This window comes from Peromyscus leucopus, chromosome 16_21 (assembly GCF_004664715.2).
Source record: "Peromyscus leucopus breed LL Stock chromosome 16_21, UCI_PerLeu_2.1, whole genome shotgun sequence".
NCBI classification, from domain to species: domain Eukaryota; kingdom Metazoa; phylum Chordata; class Mammalia; order Rodentia; family Cricetidae; genus Peromyscus; species Peromyscus leucopus.
Window position 1 is genome coordinate 56,261,095 of NC_051084.1, and position 23,739 is coordinate 56,284,833.

Here is a 23,739-nt window from a genome sequence, read left to right on the forward strand (position 1 = left end):
TGAAAATTTTATGAGAAAAAGTAAGAAAAGGAAGTGGAAGAACAAATATTCTTCCAGCACAGTAATTTACTTTGGTAAGTGACAAATTAGCCAGGTACTGGTTGCTTTCTGAAAGGTTATACATATGTCAATTGCAGTATGCGTAGGATTTAAAGACAGTAACATGAACAAATGTATTTCTAGAATCAAAGGAAAGCTTCAAAGGAACTTGCAATCCCAGAAATCATCTAAAAACATAAGTACCTAGAATTATTGCAGTTAGAAAGTAAAGGAAGGAATGCTAATCCTTCTAACTAAAACATGCCCAGTCAACTCTGCTTCTTTAATGACACATTATCTTCAAATAATCTTGCAATACATGGACATGTTCTTCTGTTTCATTCACATATCTTAATTTAAAATATCCTTCATTAAATTTCTTCTTGATGAGTCAGTCTCTTTAATCTATCATTCATTTTCACACCCTTCAAGGAAATTTCAACTGTGCTCTGAGCTTCCCTTCCTTTCCCTTAACAATTCCAAATAGGATACAATCTCTCACCATCTGCAGAAAGCCTCTAAGCCCGGAAATGGCCCTATTGTCCCACAACATTGCCAAAGCCAAGGATCAATTTTTATATACTCTATCAGAAAACTGCACCAATAACTGTGAAAAATTTTGTGAGTACAATTGGTATTGGTAACTTCTTAGTTGACTGCAATGCTTTCCTGTTTGAGATTTATGTTTGTTTGTTTGGTTTTCTTTGGTTGGTTAGTTTGGTTTTTAATGCAATCAATTCTATGATCTCTCTCATCCTTGAAAAGTTCATTCAATGAGAGACTAGAGGTTATATAGGCTCCTTGGTAGGATGACAAGGAGAGAGGCCATGGATAAGTAAACAAGGTGGCGAATTTCCAAGATGGCTAGCTTCTTCCTCACCCCCCTTACTTGAGACAAAAGCCTGGTAGCTTAAAACAAAGGTTTTATAGGCTTCTGGCTCTAACCAGCAGGTCCCTTCTGATGGATTGGTTCAACAATTTCAAGGCCTGCTCTGGACATGGCTCAGGAACAGTTCTTGGCCAATTAAGAATTCTAGTTTTCTTCAAACTGACCATCCATGAACTAGGGGAGGAAAACTCTTCAGAGGCTTTAAAACCACCAGCCCACAAGCCTGGATATTTTGGCTCTCAGAGTATCTTCCCCCATTGCAGCATACATGCACTGTGTTAATCCCAAAGATGTCAGGAGAAAAACGATCTGCCCAAATCATCATGGCCAAATTAATTAAAGCAAGCAATTAACTAACACAAGCATTTTTATTCCTGTACATGTGTTCTTCCCCCCTAAGACAGGGTTCAAGAGGTCAGCATTGGACATGGAGTACATATGGTTTTTATAGCTCAGAGGTAGGAGGTTTCCAAATGAGGGATTTGACAGGGAAATGGGTTGAGTTACAGAAGCAGAATATAAGCATAATAGTTTTGTAATAGCAACCTTTTGAAACAGATATAATTGCAAGGTGGTCATAAGGTAGTCATAATAACAGGTGGTCATAACATCAGGTAATCATAACAATGTAGTCATAATAACATTCAGTTCCACAGTTCTTCAGATGGAAGCTTCTGAATGTCTATGTGAGACAGTCACTGGCTTCTTCAATCAAACTTACAACTCTTTTCTTCTTCTATCCCCTAAGCCATGTTGGATTTCACACACAAATATAAATGTACATATACACACAAATATCATAACATATATCATTAATTTTGATTGACTATCTGAATGAATTTTCTGAACCTAAAGTTTCTAGGTCACACAGAATATTCCTACAAACACTTCAAAGTTGCTTTAATCTCTTGGGGATTTTATCCTTAGAAACATGATCTTTTTCACATTTGGTGCTTAAATGCTTCTTTATGTGGCTCAAGATTAGAGTCCTTATTTCAAGTTTATTAATTATTTCCACATTCTTTTGCTTTTAACTTCTTCAATAACTGTGTCATGTTTGTCTTGTAATAAGCTTTGAGTTTGTTTTTGCTTTACAAGCAAATTTAAGAATCTGTTCTATTAAGTTCATTCTAATTGCATATACTCATGGGACTAGATTCTCAACTCTTTTACATCTTATGCTGCAAATTTTCTGCAGTTTTTTTTTTATTGAAAATAGATTTTATTTTCATATAATATATCCTTTTATTGAAAAAATATGCCATATATCCTGATTACAGTTTTCCACTCTTCTATTTCTCCAAGTTCCTCCTTATCTTTCCTCCAAAATGGATCAATCCTGTTCTGTCTCTTTTTGGAAAAAAACAAACAGGCATCTAAGGGATAATAATGAAATAAAAGGTAAAACAGTACTAAACAGATTAAGGGAAAAAAACTAATAAACATTAGGAAAACAGACTTCCTAGAAATGAAAAAAAAAAAAAAAAAAAACAGAATAGACACAGAGACACACTCATTTGCACACTCAGGAGTCCCATAAAAACAAAAACTGTAACACACAGACACAGACACAGACACAGACACACACACACACACACACACACACACACACACACACAAGAACCTGTAGAGTAAAAAAAATCAAATAAAAATTTTAAAAAGATAAAATTTAAAAAATAAAGAAGGGAAATATCCTTGGCATGATATTATAAAACAAGAAATGTCAGAAATATCATTGAGTTCCTTTCTGGTTGGCCATCTACTGCTGGGCATGCAACCTGCCCTTAAGAGTTTATTTTCTGAGTAAGACCCTCTTGAAAAAACTGAATTTTCATTTTCTAGTGGTTATAAGTTGGAGATAATTTCTGGCTTAAAGATGCTCCACTCAGCCCTATGACCCACCTTGTACACACCTATGAAGGACCTGTGTATGCTGCCTCAATCTCTGTGATTTTACATGTGCATCTGTCCTGTTGTGTTTTGAAGGCCTTATTTCCCTGGTGTCTTCTATCCACTCAGGCTCTTATATTCTTACTACTTGCCCTTCTACAGGATTTCCTAAGCCCCAAGGAAAGTCATGATGGAGACATCCATTTAGAGATGAGTATCCTGAGGCCCCTCACTTTGTGCATAATGCCTGTTTGTGGGTGTCTGGATTGTAACCATCTGCTGCAGGAGGAGGTATCTCTGATGATGACTGAGCAAGGCACTGATACATGAGTATAGCATAATGTCAATATGATATCAATAATATCATTTTATTGATATATTTTTTTTAATTTGGTTTTATCAAAGTCTATGGGCTAACTAGTACTAGGTTCTTGGTCACCCAAGGAATTTCATGTATGGGTTCCATCTCATGGAGTGTGCCTTAATTCAAAACAGACATTGGGTGGTTAATCCTACAAGATTTGTGCCACCATTGCACTAGAATATCTTTTAGGCTGGACACCATCACAGATTGAAGAGTTTGTAGCCTGGATTAGAGTTTATGTTTCTTCTTTAGTAGTATACAAAGTATCTTCCAGTACTGGGAACACTAATCCATATGGATGAAGACTCTAGGTTGACACAAGCTGGATTTATGTGTTAAATGAGTTGTGAAGACATTGTCTTCAACAATGGGGATTGCTATCAATTTGTAAAGATCAATCTCTAGCCATGGCTATAGTCTGTGTTGTTTTGGAAGTTCCTATAGGACCTGTTTAGCTAAAAACTCTTATTAGTTGTAATCAATTCCCAGTACTGGAAGCTTCATTTGTTGACAAGAGATGTTCAGTTGGGTGTGTGTCTCCCTTGTTATTTTGTGATTCTATTTAGATCTTCTTTATATGTGAGCTTTTGTTTTTCCATATGGAGCTGAGAATTGTCTTTTTGAGGTCCGTAAAGAATTGTGTTACAATTTTGATGAAAATTTCATGGAATCAGGAAATTGCTTTTTAAAGTTTGGCAATTTTTATTTTATTAATTGTATGAATCCATTGACACAGTAGTTCTTTCCATCTTCTGATATCTTCTTTAATTTCTTTCTTTCATATGTTAAAGTTTTTATCATATAAGTCTTCCAGTTGCTTAGTTAATGTTATCATATGACATTTTATAGTTTTGAGGATACTGTGAAGCATGCCCATTCCTTGATTTCTTTCTTAGTCAGTCTGTCACTTGTATATGGGAAAGTCACTGATTTTTGTGAGATAATTTTGTATCCTGTCACTTTAAGGAAAGTGTTTATTCAGTTGGAAGAGTATTAGAGTGGAATTTTTAGAGGCACATATGTACATTGTCATACCATCTGCAAATAAAGATACTTTAATTTCTTACCTTGTAATTGACACCCTTTGATACTCTCCAGTTGTGTATTGCTCTAGTACTTCAAATACTATATTGAATAGGTATGGTGAGAGTGGACAGCTATGTCTTGTTTCTGATTTCAGTGGAATTGGTTTATGTTTCTCTCATTTAAGTTGATGTTGGATGTGGGCTTGCTGTAAATTGCCCTTACTATGGTGAGCATGTCTTCTGTATTTCTGATCTCTCCAGAACTTTCACAATGAAGAGATGTTTGATTTCGTTAAAGGCCTTTTACTGCATCTAATGATTTGATCAAGTGGACTTTATATTTCTGTTTGTTTATATGGTGGAGTACATTTATTGGTTTATGTATGTTGAGCCATCCCTGCATCTTTTTGATGAAGCCTACTTGATTATGGTGGATTGTCTTACAGATACATTCTTGGATTCACTTTGCAAATACTGAAAATTTTTGCATCCTATGCTTATAATGGAAATTGGTCTGTAATTCTGTTTCTTTGTTGGGTCTTTATGTGGTTTGGGTATCAGAGTAACAGTGACCTCATACAATGAACTAGGCAATGTTCCTTCATTTTCCATTTTGTGGAATATTTTGAGGAGTACTGGTGTTAACTTTTCTTTGAAAGTCTGCAAAAAGTCTGCACTCAAAGAATATGGTGTTGGCCTTATGTTGGTTGGGAGACTTTTAGTGACTGCTTTTTTTTTCACTAGGGGTCTGTTTAAATTGCTTATCTGATCTTGATTTAACTGTGGTAAGTGGTATCTATTGAGAAAAATATCTCATTCTTTTAGATTTCTTAATATGGTAGAATACAGTTTTTTAAAGCAAAGTCTTAGGATTCTCTGGATTTCCTTGATATCTGTTCGCTTTATCTCTAATTTTGTTAATTTGAATATTCTCCCCTCTGCCTTTTAGCTAATTTAGCTAAGGATTGGTTAATCTTATTGATTTTCTCAAAGAAACGACTCTCTTTCATTGAGTCTTTGTATTATTTTTAGTGGAGGTGGTTTCTACTTTATTGATTACTTATATAGTCATATAAAATATGATTATATCTTGCCATTTACTCTTTTCAGGTGTGATTTCTTCTTTTATCTCTAGAGCTTTCAAATATGTTGTTAAGTTACTGATCTGTGATATCTCTGTTTTTGTAGTTTTGTAAAAAATGCAGGCATTTAGTGCCACTGAACTTGGCTCTTAGAATTTCCTTCATTGTATCTCATTAGTTTGGGGATGATTTGTTTCCTTTTTCATTCATTTTAGAAAGTTTTTAATAACTTTATTAGTTTCTGTCTTAACCCATTTTTCATTCAGTAGTGATTTGTTCAGTTTCCATGAGTTTGTAAGCCTTCTGTTACTTCTGTTATTAATACCCAGTTTTCATCCATTGTGGTCAAGTAGGATGCAGGATGTTAATTCAGTTTTCTTGTATCTATTGAGATTTCCTTTATGTCCAAATTATGTGGTCAGTTTTGGAAAGATTTCCATGATCTGCTGAGAATGAAGTATATTCTTTTGTGTTTGAGTGAAATGTTCTGTGGATATCTATTAGGTCCATTTTCTTTATGATGTCAGATAGCTCCAGCATTTCTCTATTTAATTTTTGTCTGGACAATCGGATTATTGGCAAGAATGGGGTACTGAATTCACCCACTCTCAGTGTGTGAGGACCGATATGTGCTTTAGGCTATGGTAGTGTTTCTTTTATGAACTTGTGTTTGGTGTGAAGATGTTAAGATTTGCAATGTTCTCTTGATTAAGTTTTCCTTTGATGAGTATGAAGTGTTCTTTCCTAGCTCTTCTGATAAGTTTTGGTTTGAATCTATTTTGTCAGATATTAATTGGCCACACCTGTTTATTCATAGGTCAATTTGCTTGGAATGACTTTTCTATCCTTTTGTTCAGGAGTGATTTCCATCTTTGATTTTAAGATGATATTTCTTTGATGACACAGAAGCATGGACCCTGTTTTTGCAACCATTATGCTTATTTGTATCTTTTTAATGGAGAATTGAGACCATTGATGTTGAGAGCAGTGTTTGTTGATTGCTGTTATTTTGTTCTAGTGTTTTGTTTGGTTGTTTATGTTTTTCTCTCTCTCTTTTGATTTACTGGTTATTTATTCCTTGTCTTTTACTTTGTGTAGTTAACTAATTTATATTGAAGTTTTCCTTCAAATACATTTTTGTAGTACTAGATTTATAAATAGATATTGCTTAAATTAGGTTTTATTGTGAAATGTCTTTTTAATTCCCATCTATAATGATTTTATTGCTGGGTATAATAGTTTAGGGTGGTACCTGTGGTTTCAACTAGTGTTGAACATCTATCCAGGCCCTTTTGGCTTTTGGAGTCTCCATTGAGAAGTCAGATATTATTCTACTAGTTCTGCCTTTATATGTTTTATGGTCTTTTTCCTTTCCAGTTTTTAATGCTTTTTCTTTGTTCTGTACAATTAGTATTTTGATTATTATGTGCTGAGGTAAATCTCTTTTCTTGTCTAGTCTACTTGGTGTTCTACATGCTCCTAATATTATAATAGGAAACTCTTCCTTGAGGTTAGTATATTTTCTTCTAACATTTTGTTGAAAAGATTTTCTGTGCCTTTGACTTGGGTTTCTTCTCCTTCTTCTATTCCTATTATTTGTTTATTTGGTCCTTTCATAGTGTCCCAGACTCTGTGGATGTTCTGTGCCTGGAGATTTTTAGATTTAACACATTTAACCAATGTATCCATTGCCTGAGATTCTTTCTTCTATTTCCTGTATTCTGTTGGTGAAAATTTACTCTGAATTTTCTGTTTGAGTTCCCAAAGTTTTCTTTTTCAGATTTCTTTCAATTTGTTTTTTTTCCTCATTATTTCTATGTCTTGAATGGTTTATTCCCTTCTGCTGTTTCTTTGTGTTTAATAGATTTCTTAAATAGTTTTATTCTTTTTTTAGGGGTGAAAGCCTTAGAGATATTAGGGAAATAGGGAAAGCCATTAGCCAACCTTACCTCACCATATCTGCAGCTTCCAAATGCGAATTACTTCCTGTTTACCTACCTATATGCCTTGCTGTTCTGCCATCTGATTTGCTCTCTCTGTTCAGCTACACCACTTCCTCTTCCTACTCAGTTCTGTCACTTCCTGTCTGTTTGTAAAGACCTCCAGATCTCCATCGTTAACTAGTTTTGGAATTTAAGGTGTGTGTTACTGTACCTGGCTCTGTTTCTAGTGTGGCCTTGAAAACACAGAGATCCTGCCTGCCAAGTGATAGGATTAAGGGCATGTGCTACCAGTGCCTGACTTCTTTCTTTACTTATAATGGCAGGCCTTTTCCTCTGATCTCCAGGCAAGCTTTATTTATTAAAGCACAAATAAAATATCACCACACTCTAAAATACTGAAGCAGAAGCAGATATCCATGGCCAAGCCTCCAGGAGTCCAATCAACTAGAGAGAGGACGGATTATATGAGCAAGAGTTATTGAGGCCATGATTGGAAAAAGTACGGAGACAATTAGCCAAACTAGAGAAAACACATGAACTGTGAACCAATAGCCGAGGAGCCCCCATGGTATTGGACTAGGCCCTGTGAATAAGTGAGACAGTTGATTAGGTTGAATTGTTTAGCACACACACACACACACACACACACACACACACACACATACACACACACACACACCCGGCAGTGGGACTGGGACCTGTCCTTAGTGCATAAGCTGGCTTTTTGGAACCTAGTGCCTATGCTGAGACACTTTGCTCAGCCTTGGTACAGGGAGGAGGGGACTGGACCTGCCTCAACTGAATGTACCAGGCTCTGTGACTCCCCAAGGAAGTCCTTGACTTGAAGGAGGTGGGAAAGAGGGGTGGGTTGTGTGTGGGGGGGAAGCCTGGGGGTAAGAGGAACAAGGACAGGGGAATCCATGGTTGATATGTAAAACAAATAGAAAATCTCTTAATTTAAAAAAAAGAGAAATTCTGGTTGATCTTGCAGTGAACAAAAGATGTGAAAGTGGAAGATTATTTTGTGTTTAATTTCCTGCAATAATTTATTTTGCTTATGAATGAAATGTAAATGTCTAGTTACATAAATAGATGAAATATTCTAATATAGCCAGTAAGTTAATTGAACCATGGATGATTTTGGCAAATGCAGCCCCGACTATTTTAAACATTGTAATATGTATTACTAACTGCCAATAGTTTTATTCTTTTCCTTTTGAATGACTTGTTGGTTATTTGACTTACATTTTAAATTTCTTAATATATAAATTTCAGTTTTTGCAACCCCATTGATAAAATGAATTCATTTTTAGTTGACATCTTGAAAGATTAATGTCATGACATTCAAATACATGTCCATCTTCTCACATTTTTTTTATTTTCTATTTTTTTCTATTTTCATTAAGATGTTTTGTATTTTCTTCTATAAAATCAAGTATATCCTTAGCTACTTCTCATGTAATTTTTAGGGGTTTTGTGTTTCTCTTTCTTTAACATTATAGATATTTGTTTAGTGTTAAAAAGTCAAGCCTTACTTAAGTTCAAGGCAGCTAGTAGGTAAGTTTGATACTGTACCCTAGATTATGCTCTAGCAAGATATCCTAAATGATTTGGAGAGACTATTGTAAAAGGTGAAATAGTCACTTATATTTGGTATTCATATTGTTTCTATCTCTCTAGCAAATCTTAATAAAGTAGAGATGGAATGGGATGATGTGGATGATAAGTTCATAATGGACATATAATATACACATACAACACCAAGGTTAGCCTACTCTGTGCTACAGGTATAATATAGGAGTTTCCATTGATGGAAATAATCTCATTTTGGAGTCTAATGAAACATAAAGAGAATGGTTTTAGCTTTAAATGTCTGGGGTATTTCTAAATTAATATACCTAGAAGACTTATGTTCTGTAGAAACATGAAAGATTCCAGGAAAAGGACATAAAGATCTGTAATGTTTCTGATATGGTAACTGCTAAACTTGATCTAAGAAATGCTAAGATTTTTCAACATATCTGATCGTTAACCAAGCCTGCTCACTTTGAGTCATTTGGTTTTCCTCTTATAAATGTTGAATAAGAAATAATAACAACTTGACTCTTTCTCTATAGGTTAATTTTTCTTTTTTGAAAGCTACAATATTTGTTCAGATTACCCAAACAAGTAGTACAGTAACAATTTCCACAGACTGCTCTTCACAGTCTATTTCATTGGTGTGACTGGAACAAGTTATTTCCAATTACCAGTAAAGAAAGTAATTGAGGGGGTGATAAGGTATTGTGAGTTTCCCAGTGTTGCTAAGATCAAAAGCAGCTGTCTTATTTAACAATGAATCTATTGAGTCAGGTCATTCTATAATCATTAGAAGGTTTCCTTTATACTCAATTGAGTGACAAAGAACAGTTTGTCTCCAGACATTGTATTTGATTCGTTAAATAGTACAACTACTTTATTTAATGTGTCAGAGAATAAGAGATTTACCCAATTGTGTCTATGATGATTTTTTTCAATTATTCTGATTCCTGTTCCTAAAAAATGAAATAGTTTGTTGTCTATCATTCTTATCATCTAACAAATCTGAGGAGTTTTGTTTCATTACTTTTATTCATATATTTTAAATTTTTATATTGAATTTTTCTTTCTAAAAATAGTTTATTATCTCATTTAGCTGCTTTAAAATAAAAGTGCCATTACATTCTAATTTTCACAGTACATTATTCTTCCTTCTTCACTTTTTGTTCTCCTTTCTTTTCTATATTTCTTTCAAGTTCTCCTTCTGATCTCCTTTAGAACACCAAGTAAATTTTTAACTGTCCATTCTGGTTACTGTGGAAGATCACTTTTAGAAATAAATCCTTCCTCTCCATCATTGGCACAACATACCTTCTCCTTATTCTGAAATATTTCCTCTAAATCCATCACATTTTTGTTTTTTGTTTTTTGTTTTTTTTTTTAAGTAAATTTATTTTACAACATCATTTAGTTCAACATAATAGCCACAGAATCCCCTGTTCTCCCACTCTCGCCCCCCCCCTCTCCCCACCCCACCCCCCATTTCCACCTCCTCCAGATCAAGGTCTCCCCCGATGACCGGGATCGACCTGGTAGACTCAGTCCAGCCAAGACCAGTCCCCCCCTCCCAGACCAAGCCAAGTGTCCCTGCATAGGTCCCAGGATTCAAACAGCCAACTCATGCGGCAAGCCCAGGACCCGGCATCAACACACAGCTGCCTCCCAAACAGATCAAGCCAAATGACTGTCTCACCCGTTCAGGGGGCCTGATCCAGTTGGGGGCCCCTCAGCCTTTGGTTCATAGATCCTGTGCTTCCATTCATTTGGTTATTTGTCCCTGTGCTTTATCCAACCCTGGCTTCAACAATTCTCGCTCATATAAACCCTCTTCTTTCTCACTAATTAGACTCCCAGTGCTCCACCAGGGGCCCAGCCGTGGATGTCTGCATCCAGAGTCCTCAGACCTTCCTTGGATGGGGTTTATGGCACAACTAACAGGGTGTCTGGCCATCCCATCACCGGAGTAGGTCAGTTTCCGCCGTCTCTCGACCATCGCCAGCAGTCCCTTGCGGGAGTATCCCTGTGGATCTCCGTGGGCCTCCCTAGCTCTCTGCTTCCTCCCCTTCTCATGTGGTCTTCATTTACCATGGTCTCCTATCTGTTGTTCTCCCTCTCTTTTCCTGATCCAGCCAGGATCTCCCACTCCCCCTCCCTCGATCGTCGCTTCTCACTGTTCCCACCCACGACCAGGCCGTTCATGCAGATCTCATCCATTTCTCCGTGTCTTTTTTTGGGGTCCCGTTTTCCAGGTAGCCTCACTGGTGATGTGAGTAGCAGTCCAGTCATCCTTGTTCCACATCTAGCATCCTCCTATGAGTGAGTACATACCATATTTGTCTTTCTGAGTCTGGGTCACCTCACTCAGGATGATTTTTTCTAGATCGATCCATTTGTCTGCAAACCGTATGATGTCATTGTTTTTCTCTGCTGAGTAGTATTCCATTGTGTATATGTGCCACAATTTATTTATCCATTCTTCAGTTGAAGGGCATCTAGGTTGTTTCCAGGATTTGGCTATTACAAACAATGCTGATATTTTGTTTTTTGCTGTTTGTTAAGGAGAGGAAAATTGACACAGGATTTCACACCCACTTTTCTTGCATATATAGACTCACTCATCCATTGTATTTCAGTAGTGGAGACTGTTGAAACCTAGGGTCTAAATCAGAACTGTTCATCTACAAGAATGGTATTATGAACAAGATCAAAAGGGATATGTGACACATGCATGAGTGGGCATTCAAAACAATTGACTATAACCAAGTTAAACAAGACATATAGACATAAAAATGCAATTCTGAGGTTATAATGATTCTGAATTTTCATTGCAACAAATATGTTCCCACCAAAATTTTATGCCATCATTTTATCTTACCATCTAATTATTCAAATATTATCAACAAACTCTAGCACCCTGTGGCAGGCACTCTTATTTCCTATGAAAGAAGCATCTTTAAATCATACAGCATGGTGGCAAGTCATTGGGTGGTACCAACTCATTTTGTTCTATATTACTCTTAAGTTTTTTTCTTTTTATCTGAGTAGAAAATTTGTTTCAGTCTTACAGAAATTGCTTCCTTTTCTCTTGTTCTTTCTTACAGCATTTTTCACAACATAAAAAAATAAAGGCATCTATAGCTACAATGTATTTTGGTAGTTTTCTCACTTAATATATCTTCATAAAACTGTAATCCCAAATGAGTCCTCCAGCTTTGAATATTAGTATAATGCATAAATTTTTTGTTACCAATGTCCTTATTGACAGAATCAAAATTAAAAAAATAGAATCCACATACATAATGATATATATCGAAATGCACAATCATATAAATATTTTATACAATTATATCTAACATGCATCAAAGTTTGAGAGCAATTATTTTGAATATTGATTATTTGCAAATGAATGAATAAAACTTGTGATCCTCAAACTATCTTACTGTGATTAAATTTCATTCTTTGTAATCAATGTATCACATTACTTATTTTCCATTAGAATACAATAACTATTGGGGTGTACAACTCTTCTTTACTTCTTAGCTGCTAGGAAGTTAACTTTTCTCTTTGTTAATATATACAATTTTGAAATAGCAAAAGGGGCATTTTCATAGACAGACTCATATGTCTGTGTTTATACACCAAATATAAATTAGTCTTTCTGTAAAATTACTTTTTATATAATTAAAAACACACTCAGGAAACAGAGTAAGGTAGATCTCTCTGAGTTTGAGACCATTTTAATCCACATAGTGTTCTAGGGCAAGTGGATTTAGATAATGTGACCCCCTTGCAAATACATACATACATACATACATACATACTTGAAGTTTAGTATAACTGTAATTAATGATATGCATTTTTCACGTCCAACTCTACCTTTGCATTTATTTATATCTTATTTTATAAAATGAGAATAACTACAATATTAAATTGTATTTTGTGATTATCTATAGTAATGGCACCTGGCTGAAGTAGAATCTATTTTCATTCTATCTAATCAGCAAAGAATCTGAATCAAACAATTACGGTAATCTCCCTACTGGCATTCAGTTGTTGAGTAAGTGGAGCTAGACAGCAACTGTAGTATCTGATGATAGAGCCCATGAACTCAATCACTATGTTGTTGTTTTTTTCTGTGAAGCATTCATAAATTGTTTTCTGCTGATGTTTACAAATATGGTGTAAATATATTTTCATTGGTATCAAGTAAACTACAAACACAAATCATTTATTATTTTCTAGAAGTATTACTTTTTTTGTTTTTTTTTTTTCAAGACAGAATTTCTCTGTATAGTTTAGGTGCCTGTCCTGGATCTTGCTCTGTAGACTAGGATGGCCCCAAACTCACAGAGATCTGCCTGGCTCTGCCTCCCAAGCACTGAGATTAAAGGCATGCGCCACTACTGCCTGGCTCATTGTATTACTTATTTTCCTATTCACCTTTTATAGACTAATTTTATTTAGGTATTGTGAATTCTTTAGATTGAACAATCTTGTAAAAGGCAATATATTTTCTAAGCTATTAATGTGATATGGTGCCCAGATAAATTTTCATGTATGCTTTGACTCAGCCTATTCTCTTATGATTATATTTTTGCATCTTTCAATGTGCCAAAAGGAATTTTGAACAAAATAATATTTCTAAATTTAATCTTAATTTTCTTTAATCCTATGTCCACTTTTAATCACCCTTTATAACTTAAAAATAAAAGCTTTTTATATTTTAGGTATACTACAAGGTATTTTGAAATGTGTGTTTGATCACACACACAAACACACACATACACACACATTTTTATATCATGAAAATTCTAAAATAGACTATACTACCAAGTTCCATGTGTATTAGTTGCACATTATACATTAGATGCAACAATTTTTTCAAATTACTAACCTAGATAATTCCAAGCCTTGAAATTCTATTTCTGCATGATTAGAGAGAATATATGGAACTCCAGTTCTGAGTTTCCACTTCAGACATAAGACATATAGACATGAAAGATACACTATACACAAACAAGTCCTTACAGCCAGGAAATTCACTGCTCTAGTAAATTTGTATAACTTATAGGGATTTAACTTTTATTTCTCAGATGTATTGGAGTAGGGAAAAGGAGTAAATGTACTCTAAAATCTTATGATGTCTCTAAGTTATTTTTTTTCCCCACATCCAACCTGCATGGTCCTATTCATTCTGAAGCCCCAGGACTCCTGCTGCAAAATCGTATATTTTGCATATAAGGTAGAAGACACATTCATGAAATCTCAACAATTTGATTGCCTAAACCAGATCTGTATAATTACAACATCAGCTGATAAGCCCTCTTGGATGGGCCAACTTCCACAAGGCCTCATTCTTAGATTAAGAACTACAGATAATCAGTAGCTGCCAAGAAGGAAAATCAGTTTCCTCCAGGGTTAAGCTCCTTAATAGGTTATCCAATATACTATGGCCAGCCCTAAATACATATACACATAGGCAAAACGAAATGTATTCACTAGATTTTATTCATGTATACTACATATACATTAAAATAATGATACAAGAAGTCATGAAAATGAGTGGAATGGGGGCATGGAAAGAGCTGAGAGAAGGAAAATGAATAGAAATGATTTAAATATAATAATCTTATGTGATTTTCTCAAACCAATAAAAATAATTAAAGGGAGAAAAACAGATGGCTGTAAACCAGGTGGCTTTCGAGGAGTGAATCCTATGCTACTCTATTTGTCTAGATATAGTTATACCAGCAGCGTTATTCTTGATGCTTAAACAGCCTTTGAATTTGTGGTCTACAAATTTTAGGATTGTGCTAGTTCAATGAAAAATGACACTTGAATATTTTAAACTATTTTTATTTATTCTTCAAGAATTTCTTACAATGTGCTTTTGATTTCTTCATTGCTATGTTGTAGTTTCCTCTGAGATTAAAACTTCCATCTTGAATGGTAGATTGTTTAGACACAAAATGTTGAAAGGGGTGGTGGATGTGAAACAACAGTATATCCTAAGAGGAATGCTGGTTAAGGCTAGATATTGGAAGAGAGATAAAACAACTCATGTTCAAAGTTTAAGTGAAACATTTCTTTTTATGGATGTTTCTTAAGTTTACGAAGTAAACAACGCAATGGCTTCAGGAAGTCCCTGAAACTGATCAGATTCACTAGCCCCCCAAACATATGTAAGCAGTAAGGACTATTGAAGGCCATCTCAGACAAATGCAGTTGCCCAGGGGGAAAAAAAAAAAAAACTAGCTGAACTGCCTGGAAAAGGCTCAGACCACCTGAGTTATCTGGGAAAGATATCTCCAGTCTTTTGAACTGTCTGCAGACAGTGCTGTGTAGCTGTGTACTCCAGGTTTCCAACTGATAGCCATGCTGGGGTTCCTTAGTGAGTTGGAGGAACTGATGAGTCTTTTCCTATTCATGCTATAATGTAGACTGGCTTGATCTTGAAAAGGTCTTATGCAGATACCCAGAGCTACAGTTAGTTCATGTGTATAGCTGTCCTGTAAAGTCCAGGAGACAATGTTTATTCAGAGTCTTTACCAACCTCTTGCTCTTACAACTTTTTTTTTCAACTTCTACCATAGTCTTCAAGCCTTGAGAGGGGTATCATACAGATGTTTCATTTGTGGCTAAGAATTGTCTGTATTTTGACTAGCTGTGAGTTCCTTCATTAGCTCTCCCTCACTGTAGAAAGAAATTTCTCTGATGAGGTCTAGGAATTTTCTAATCTATGTTCAAGGAGATATTAATTAAGAGAGTAGTATGATAGTGTGTTCATCTAGAAAAATAATAGTAATAGGTTCACGCCTGGTTTTTGTGATCTCCTTATTCCTTGGTCAGATTTGGAATTCTAGGCATGTGTTTCTTCCTTTGGAGAAGGCTTGAATCTATTAAAAAAGCAGTTGATAACCCTCATTTCTTCCATGCTGTGATTGCAACTATGAAGGTATCTTGCTATGACATTATCTAGTCATCATTTCAGTTTTCAGAATTCACAACTGAGTAAAGCTTTTTTAATTGAATTTTTTTATTTATTTTACATACTGACCAAAGTTTCCCCTCCTCCTTGCCTCCCATTCTCTCCACAAACTTCCTGTGTTCCCCTCCCTCCATTCACTCTTCCTCAGTCTCCATTCAGATAGGGTCAGGACTCCCATAGGTAGAACTTTTGATACCTTCTCATTTTTTTTGCCCAGAATTTTTTCTGTTCAGTGTTATTATGCAGAAACATTTACAGGTTCTAGTTATTGGCTATTGGGCTTTATTTTGTTTTGTTTTGTTTTTCTGGTTGACTGTGCCAGTAGTGTTCTTTTTATTTTCCATGGTCATAGGAGGATTTTTGGCTTACTAAGTTGGTCATAAGTGATTATTTCTTGTCTACCTGTATTCATCTATTTTTCTCAGTCAATTTATTATTTCTTGAGCTCTCATAATTTGAACTGTCTTACTCCCTTTTACCGGAGTCCTTTTAGTGTGTTCTATTGGCTTGCTATTCAAAATTGCTCTAGTGTGTACTTGCATTGAAATGTTCATTGGTTTTCAATTTTAAAAGATATCTTTGTTGTTTATATCAATTTTTTCTAGCAATTATTTATTTTCAAAGGTCAAAATGCTTTTCTAGTATTTAAGGTCAACATTAAAAGAGTTGATATTCTGATGTATTTTCTTTTGTGAGTCAACTAGAGTTATTTGTTAATGATTATAATATATTTTATTTTGTAGTTTCAGAATTCTGACTACTATGTGTCATGGAGAAGCTAATCTGGTCATGTGTATTTGAGGTTCTACATGCCTCTTGTGCTTGCATTTCTTCCCCTAGATTTGGAAATCTACATATCATAATTACATTGGATAGTTATTTTGCCTTTAATTTCAATCTCAGCTTCTTCTGATATTATAAAGTCTTAAATTTTTCTTCTAGGTTCTACACCAGTACTTTTGGAGTTGTGTTCATGCTCATTTTTTATTAATATCTGATAGTAGTATTTCTTTGGTCCTACCATGTATCATTGATATCTTTCATCTGAAGTGCCTAGTTTATTTGCACTGCTTTCTACTGTGTCTTTTGTTTGATTCATTGCATTTTTTCATTACTGGTGTTTTTGCTTATCCTGTCCAAATGTGCTGAGACCATATTGCTTACAGTTTAGTTACTGAATATTGCTCTAATCACTTCAAAGCTACCTTTCTTTGTGTATCAGAAGCCACTTTTGATCACCTAGAGCTATAGAGCCCATGTGCCAGGTGGAGTCTCACTCCACAAGTTTCTCACTCTGCATACCTTGGGGTGGCAAACGTCTAAAACAAAGTGTGTGTCTTGAGTTAGGATGTGGGGGAAGTAGGAGCAACATTGAGATCTGTTATTACAGGGCTCATTTCTGTGTTTTGTGGTCTACTGGCTACAGATATTTTCACAGATGGAACCTTCAGCTGCCCAAACTCTTCAACATCTCTGCATTCAGTCTTCCTTTGATCCATCCAGCCTCCTCAAACATGCATTTCCCACTCATGGTCCTGTGTGAAATAACTGAGGTTTCGTGAGTTAAAATTGTCCCCTTTATCATGGACTAATACAGCTGAGTCTTAAACAATAGTCCCCCCCACACACACCAAGAATGTGCCCAGCCACATACTTCTGAGACACAGAGATGACAACCAGACCTCCTTACCACTGCTAACCCACATTAGAGGAGGAGCTGTTTCACCAGACCCTGTCTTGATTTGAGACATGTGAAGACTATGGGCTTGTCCTCTATCCTGAACTACAAATGCCTTTCCCCACTGATACCCGGTTTAATTTAGATGAAGCATTTGCTTCCTCTTCCCAGTGGGGAGCCACTTGAATGTGTGTTGCTTGTTAGTATTTTGCAGAGTGTGCTGTCGGTTTTACCACACTGTTCAGCAGTTCTCTCATAACCTTCGTGATTTCCTGTGTCCAATATTTTTCACTTTAAATGGAAATTCTTGGTTTTGCTCACCACTTTCATTTATTGCCTCCTACCAATACAACCTTGTCTTGTTTCCTTTCAACAGAAGTCCTCTGATCTCCTTTATATGTTTAAAAAATTGCTGTGTCACCAAGTAGGCACACAAACACTATCCCTGCTTTGTGCTAGTGAAATGAGCATATGCTCATTAGCTGTAGTACTATTTTGAGACCGGTGTTTATTTTATTATTTAGAAGAAAATTACTTTGGGAAGCTTGGCTCCAAAAATTAAAAATAAACTGCAGCTACAAAGAGCAACAATTTCTTTTAGCATGAAAAATATCCCATGAAACACTTTTTTGAGTTACAGTGAAAATTCCCCAATATTATTAAGACGTAAAACCAACTTTTCTTCTTAACACTAGTTGAGAGCACCGAGCAAACCATCATATTGATTTTTATTTGCTGGCTCTGCAATGAAATGAGAATGGAAGTGGTGCATCGCTCAAGGAATGGAGACATTAAAATAAGAAATCAAAATTGGAAAGTTCAGAGTTGACAATCTCTCAGGATACTTCAAGAAGTTTCAGATTCAGGGTTACAGCTCTTTGGATGTATAGTCAATACTTCAACAATAAATAAAACTATGCTCAAGGCTTTTTGTGTGCAGATACAAGGCCTTTAATTTCAATGCAATTCAAAGCCACACTCTATGACAAAACACTTTTTTGAACGCAGTACAAAAATGGCTTTTAAAAATCTCAAGACAAGTGACTCAGGTGCATCATCAGAGAGAAAAAAAAAACTCTGCCATCCTTTAGTTTGTTTGTTCTGTCTTCTCCAATATCATGGCAGGGGATTCACAGCCTCAGATACCTGTCTTTTCAGACAAGTATGAATATGAAAGATGAGGATTAGTATTATAAAAAGCATGAGGAAAGTAAATTGTGTTACTTTGTTTAACAGTATGACACACCTTAATCTCTTCTAATAGACAAAAAGAAGAGAAAAGAGAAAGTATTATATAATAGGATACACCTCAGAATATCATACAAGAATTATGTAAGTTGTCATCCTGTTCTTAGTTTTGTAGAAGTAATAACAATCATTAACCACAAAAAAAAAGAAAAGAAAGAAAGATAAGAGCAACTAAATAAACAGTAAAGATTTTGTATTTTGCTGTTAGCAATATAGTGACATGGAGAAAATAGCTGTATTCATATATTCTACTTGTTTTCCACAAGCAAACTTAGAATTCTTCTTCAATTTTGAGGTACTGAAGTGATAGGATTTACTTCAAGTAGTTGTTTCAGAAATTGTTTTCAATTACCTCAATAAGTGTGTTCCTTCAGGCAGCTCAGAGTTTGACTTTCTGAAGGCTTCTATTTGTAGTAAATTGGCTCACCAATGCCTTTGCCTGAAGGATAATACAGAAACTTAGATATTTTCTTGGGGTTAACATGGTTGGGGGGAATGAATGTTTCGGCTATAATAAAACAAGCAGCTTAGCAATACACACAAACTCACTCCTTTATTCAGTGGTATTAGTTCAATAGATACAGGATCAAACAGATCAAACTTACTGTTAGGTGAATAATAATAAAAACAATTACATAGTATAAAAATAAAATATAGACTTTCTCCTTGAAAAGCAAAGAATCCACTTTTATAAGACTCATGGAAATGATTTTTTGGTTTATAATCTTATGTAGAAGAATATCCAAACAGAAAAGTATTAGAAGACCCCTTGTGTCTTAAAGGATACTATATTTATAAAAGAAGCAATACAGTCTTTTGCAGTCTGCCTTATTTATGCTACTGAAAGTGACTTTGCAACTTACTGTAATAATACACAATGTTATTTACTAGTTTTCCCAGAATTTAATGTGATTACAATGACCTAAGAATATCCTTTGGCTTCCACACACCATCGCTTCCATTTGCATTTCTGGTTCCTCACATTGTAACTTAAGAATGTCCATCCCTTCGAATAATCACGCCCTTTCACATCAGTAAATGGTTGTATGTAATAGACTTTACAAATTGAAAACATTCTTATTGCCCTTCTCAATTAGAACACACCCCCACAAGGCAGACATCAAGAGTGGTATGTACTGAGCATATATATCCAGCCCACACACCTTCACCTACAAAATTCGGTGATTCAGGATCCCAGAAAATTCCTACCTGACAAACAGAAGACATACCTAAATTACTTCATGTGACACTCCTTTACCTCTTCATATCTATCCTTCTATGACTGGGCTGTGCAAATTCACACACATGTGCAGGTTTGAGGGGCTGCCTAGCAACCCAGCTCTCTATGGGAAAGGTGAAGTACACACAACACCATTGATGCAAAATTGAGCATAATTATCAGAGTGCGTGTGATATGGTGAACTAAGATGGGGAGAGCACTGAGTTGGTTCTCTATTTGTATACTTTCCTGTGGAAAGGACAGAAATAAATCAGAGTAGATGCTTCTGATAAAGTTAACCCTTCACACAGAGATGATAGAGACAGAAAGAGACAGAATAAGAACACCATTTTTTTGTATTTATTTATTTTTTTATATTTTATTTTATTTTACAATATTATTCAGTTCTACATAACAGCCACAGTTTCCCTTGTTTTCCCCCTTCCTGCCCCCCTCCCATTCCCCCCAGCACACCCCCCATTCTCACCTCCTCCAGAGCAAGGCCTCCCCCGAGGACTGAGATCGACCTGATAGACTCAGTCCAGGCAGGTCCAGTCCCCTCTTCCCAGATTGAGCCAAGCGTCCCTGCATAAGTCCCAGGTTTCAAACAGCTAACTCATGCAATGAGCCCAGGACCTGGTACCACTGCCTAGATGCCTCCCAAACAGATCAAGCTAATCAACTGTCTCACCTATTCAGAGGGCCTGATCCAGTTGGGGCCATTATTTTCAATGGCACATTGTATAAAAACTTTAAGAAAGACTTAGCAACTGTTCAACAAGATTTTATTTTTAAAAGGACAGTTCATTATTTATCATTATTATTTTAAAATTTTACAGTTTTTAATCAATCCCAGAGCATAATACTCATTCACCACATGCTCAGCTACTGAACTATATTTCTAATGCAGAACACCCATTTTCCTTATGATTATATATCAAACAATTAATTTATTAGCTCTAATATACCAAAAGAAATTGCAAATAAAGGAATGAATTATAGCTCATTTTCCCTCAATATAAAAAAATCTCAAAATATGGACAAATATTTTAATTAATACAATCTGATCAACTAAGAAAGAATCCAAAAGGAAATAATATTGGAAATCCAATAAAAATAATAAAAAGAGAGTCTCCAAAAATAGTAATACATAAAAAAGAAGCATTTGCTTTATAATCAGAGAAAGTTAAAAACTATAAAAAAATTACATTAATAATATAATCCATATTTCACTGTGTTGAAAAGTAACCCACCAGATGTTTTTCGTCATCCTTTTTCCTGTTTCTCTGTTATAGGCAATAAACCTGCAAAAAATTATTGCATTAAAATTTTGATGAGAAATAAAAAAATGTAAAGTAACAGAATAGATAGAAGACAAAAGTCTTAAAAAGATGAAGCAAAACTTTGAAGATGTATCCACTGGTACTGTCCTCCAAAATTCTGCATTTGGTTTGGCTATGACTTTCTGTAGTGGACTCTTCTGTTGAAAAATGATAATGAAAAAGGACTACACTTTTCCATGGGGATAAGGAAAGATGTTTGTAAATTGTTTGTTGGGAATGATGCTGGTTTAGTAAATTAGTGATTGTAAATTCTCCTCCAATAACCATGACTTCACTAAGTTGATAGCTAGGTTTCTGAGCTCAGTCACGGTTTCCCTCTTGCTGAGCAGGTCTTAAGTCCAAGTAGAGAGTTGTTCCTTTACCAAAGTATGCATGCCACTGCTGTACACTTAGAGTTACTGTGCTATGCTCGTCTTTGATGTGGTTCATAGGCACCATATCTTGGTAGAATTGTTGTTTGCATCTCTTTTGGCAACTTGCATGGTGCCTTTGGGAATCACAAATTCTAATTCTCAAGGAAGAACACTCATATCAGTTCTGGCTCAGGGATTTCTGGGCAGTTTCTGAAATTCGTGGTGTCTTCTGTAATAGGCATTTACTTTCCACCTCTGGGATGTGGTGTGATAACCAAAGGCAACATCAACAGGCTGTATGTTTGGGGAATCACTTGTGCCACCCCTGCTAACAACTCAAAAGAGAACTTCACATGTCTGGTATTTGGATTTTTGTTAGGTGGTCTTTGACTCTTAGAAGGAGTCCAAGTCAGCTGCCTCTTCTCCTGCTCCCTTGCCAAGAAAACAGTCCCCTGTAACAGCAGTGAACACAGGAGTCATAAGCCCACCCAGCACCAATTGGGAACAGGTAAGGCCCCATCTCCAGACTGGGCAAACCAGATCCCTAACCCCTAGGCCCCAGTAGCACACTCCATGCTTCTCCCCCAGCCACTGGAGGCCCTGGGACCAAACAGCTGCTTCTTCCCCCACCCAGTACCCAAAAAAAAAAACATTACCTCTGACATTGGAGTCATAAGCCCACCCTGCACCAATTGAGAATAGCTGCTCCCTAAGACAGCCCACTAGTGCCCATTGGACTAAGAGCTGCTCCCTGAAACACAGAATCTATCAGTACCAATTCGACCAAGAGCCCAGATTAAACCAAGAGCTCCCATTAGACTAAGAGTACCAATCTAACCAAGAGAGCCTCTCTCAGACACAGACATCATTTGCACAGAGTGGGAGAAGAGATAGGTAGACACCAGTGGAAAGATACAGTCAACAACACAAAGACCAATATGGCACCATCAGAACCTAGTGGTTCTACATCAGCAAGACTTGAACATCCCAAGACAGAAAAAGCAGAAGAAATTGATCTTAAAAATTACTTTAAGAAGATGATAGAGGCCTTTAAAGAGGAAATGAAAAATTCCCATAAATAATAGAAGGAAAGACAAACAAAAATTGGAAGAAATCAATAAAGATATTGAGGAAAAGACAAACAAAAATGGGAAGAAATCACTAAATCCCATAAGAAAGCCAAGAAAAAAAATTAAACAGGTGAAGTAAAGAGTCCAAGATTTGAAAACTGAAACTGAGGCAATAAAAAGACACAAACTGAGGGGATGATGGAAATGAAAAATCTGAGGACATAAACAGGAACTACAGATGCAAGCATAACCAACAGCATGCAAGAGATGGAAGAGAGAATCTCAGGTGTTGAAGATACAACAGAAGAAATAGATTCATCAGTCAAAGAAAACACTAAAGCAGAAAAAGTCATAATACAAAATGTCCAGGATATTTGGGACACCATGAAAAGACCAAACTTAAGAATAATAGGGATAGAAGAAGGAGAAGAATAACAACTCAAAGGCACAGAAAATATATTCAACAAAATCATAGAAGAAAACTTCCCCACCCTAAAAATAGAAATGCCTATGAAGATACAAGAAGCTTACAGAACACCAAGTAGACTGAATCCAAAAAAAAGTACACTTGCTATATAATAATCAAACCACTAAACACACAGAATAAAGAAAAAAAATATTAAGAGCTGCAAAGGAAAAAAGCCAAGTCACATATAAAGGCAGACATGTAAGAATAACACCTGACTTCTCAATGGAGACTCTAAAAGCCAGAAGGTCCTGGGCAGATGTTCTGCAGACACAAAGAGATCAAGGATGGCCTAGACTATTATATTTAACAAAATTCTCAATCACCATAGACTGAGTAAACAAAATATTCCATATTAAAACCAGATTTAAACAATACCTATCCACAAATTCAGCCCTACAGAAAGCACTAGAAGGAAAAATCCAACCTAAGGATATTAGATAAACCTACAAAACCATAGGCAATAAATAATCTCACACCATCAAATACCAAAGAAGAGAAAAACACGACACTAACACCAAAAAAATAACAGGGATTAACAATCACTGGTCATTAATATACATT